General features: G+C 48.6%; 1 protein-coding gene across 3 annotated transcripts in view; it reads left to right on the top strand.

Moving 5' to 3' along the window:
- Positions 1–2,368: 2,368 nt before the first annotated feature.
- HMGXB4 (HMG-box containing 4) overlaps positions 2,369–2,508 on the top strand; it is a 27,654-nt gene continuing 27,514 nt past the window's right edge. For all 3 annotated transcript variants that reach the window (XM_029953979.1, XM_029953981.1, XM_029953977.1), the window contains exon 1: positions 2,369–2,439. The gene's annotated coding sequence lies outside the window, so the exon portion shown is untranslated. The remainder of the gene's footprint in view (positions 2,440–2,508) is intronic.

The following is a 2,508-nucleotide window of genomic DNA, read 5'->3' as shown; positions in this document are numbered from 1 at the left end:
ACCTAGGACAGTGCCTCGCATAGGCCGTATTTCCAATAAATATTTGTTAAATGCATGAATGAATGCACAGGGAGTGATACAAGACTGGAAGAAAGGAAGAGAGAGGGCAGCTAAGGAGTGATAGACCCCCGCTCTACAGAAGGTTAAGAGGGGCAATGACTTGGTGTGTCCAAGGGAGGGAAAAAGGAAGAGACAGGACCAACGGGACCCACGAACAGGCAGGTCCATGCTAGCGGTACAGCTGGGCGGACAGCTATCGGTTTTGCCTACCTAGCACTCTTTTACCCGTCTGACAATAACGCCTGATTTTCCTCCAGTTTATCCTGCTGTAGAGGGTGAGCATGTGACCTGATCTAGCCAACCAGCATACCACATGCCTCTGCTCCTAGTGATTGCTTTCTGTTTGAACACATGATCTAATTCAGGCAATGAGAGTCTCCCAAAACAAACGGGTAAAAAGAAAGTCCCTGTCCAGGGACACCAGTTGTAGCAAGGATGATAAAGCCCAGAAGTGGCCTTATCACCTGGGGCCTGAGAGGAAAGCCAACTCAGAGGAAGGAACCTCTCTCCAGAGACTTGAGTTCCTCCCCGGATCCAGCCATGCCCAAAGGTCCTAGGCATTCCAGTACCGTCAGCCAATAAATCCTCCTTTTCTGGAGAACAGTTTCAAATTGGGATTACGTCACTTCCAACCTAAAACATCCTGACCAACCCTGAAGAACCTGCGTGAAAATACATTCTCACGGCTCTTAAATACCCCACAGGGAAGCCAACGCCAGGCTAGATAGCCTGGAAGAGCAATCTCGTAATTTCCAGTGAAACTCTGTCTTTCTGATGAGCAGGAAGGGGCCATGATGGCAGTTTTATTAACTATTCGCAGTTACATTTGGGGAATAAATTCTACAACTTTGTCTCAGATGTTTTAACATCTCAGCATCTCGGAACTATTATGAGCAATGACTACACAGAATCCGATATTCTACTCCGTGCAGAGGGAGAGAGAGCATCTTAGGTGAAGAGCACTGAACCAAGAGTCAAATAATCTGGCTTCTAATCCTTGTCTGATCGCTAATTGGCAGTGTGTCTGAGTCAAATCATCTGCTTCTCTTGGTCTCAATTTCTAAGTCTGCAAAGTGAGCAGCATGAGTGCAACCCCTTCAGGCAGCCCTTCCAATTCTGGACTCAATAAAGCCCAGAGAGACAAGGGCTCCTAATCTTTGATAGGATCTAAACACAGAAAAACACACATGTGCACAAACACGTAATTTTGCAGAGTGTCATGGGATTCACGACTCTACAAAACAATCTAGATCTCTAACCTCTCTCCATTCTACAATAGCTAGGACCCTAGTTCTTCTTGAATTCCTTTCATAATGGGGAGCTCACTATCTCACAAGGGAGCCAAACACGATTGAGCTGCTCTAGAAACAGGAGTTTGTCTTCATAATGAGTCAAGATCTTCACATAGCAAATTCTACCTATTGGTCCAAAGTCTCCAGAGCAAATCAGAAAACCCCCTCTCTCTCTCCTGTGTGCAGCATCTCTTCATTTGTCTGGACTGTTTCCAACTTAAAAAAAATTTTTTTAAATATAGTTTATTTATAATTGAGACAGAGAGAGACAGAGCACGAGTCGGGGAGGGGCAGCAAGAGAGGGAAACAGAATCTGAAACCGGCTCCAGGCTCTGAGCCGTCAGCACAGAACCTGATGCGGGGCTCGAACCCACGAACCGTGAGATCATGACCAGAGCCGAAGTCGGACGCTCAACCGACTAAGCCACCCAGGCACCCCTGTTTCCAACTTTTAAATGCAAATCATATGTGAGGGGAAACGCAGATGATAACTCATCATGCCAATTATTTTACTCATTGTTAGAAAAATGGTTCTCCCACCTCATCCGAAATATGCCAAGCATTCAAATATAAATGCCAAATTCTAAATAAGCACTATGAATCTGCATGGTCAAGGTTTTGCAGACACCACTTATGCCCAAAAATATCTCGAAGGAAACGACAGTCTTGCAGAAAGTTCACTTCATTCCGAATCACAAGAGTTGGGAGTAGTACCTGCCTCCTCCTCCAACTACCTGTATACGGTTGGGCAAGTCGCTTAACCTCTGCGCCTGTTTCTCATCCGCAAACTGTTACCAAACCTACCTCACAGGGATTCAGCGAAGATTAAATGATAAAATGTTTGTAAAGCTCCGAGCCCACGCCTGGCTCACAGCAGGTTCCCAATCCATTCCAGCTCCCGGGCTCAGCCAGTAGCGCGTTTCATTCGATGCGCTCGGCGCTCTGTCAGGAGCGCGATTCGCCTTCCCGAGCCGGAGCCTGCGCTCTGGGCTCGACTGAGGCTCCCTGGCCGCTCGCGCTTTTCTCTCCTTCTCAAGATGGCGGCGGTCGGCGGCGCTGAGGCGGGATCCGGGCGAGCCGAGTGAAGGTAGCGGCAAGCGGAGCCCCCACGAGGCCGGGCTGGGCCCCCTCCCCGAGGCGGCAGCCGCCCCGCCCC

Source organism: Suricata suricatta, chromosome 10, assembly GCF_006229205.1.
Source record: "Suricata suricatta isolate VVHF042 chromosome 10, meerkat_22Aug2017_6uvM2_HiC, whole genome shotgun sequence".
Taxonomy (NCBI): domain Eukaryota; kingdom Metazoa; phylum Chordata; class Mammalia; order Carnivora; family Herpestidae; genus Suricata; species Suricata suricatta.
This window is presented reverse-complemented; position numbering and strand designations above follow the sequence as displayed.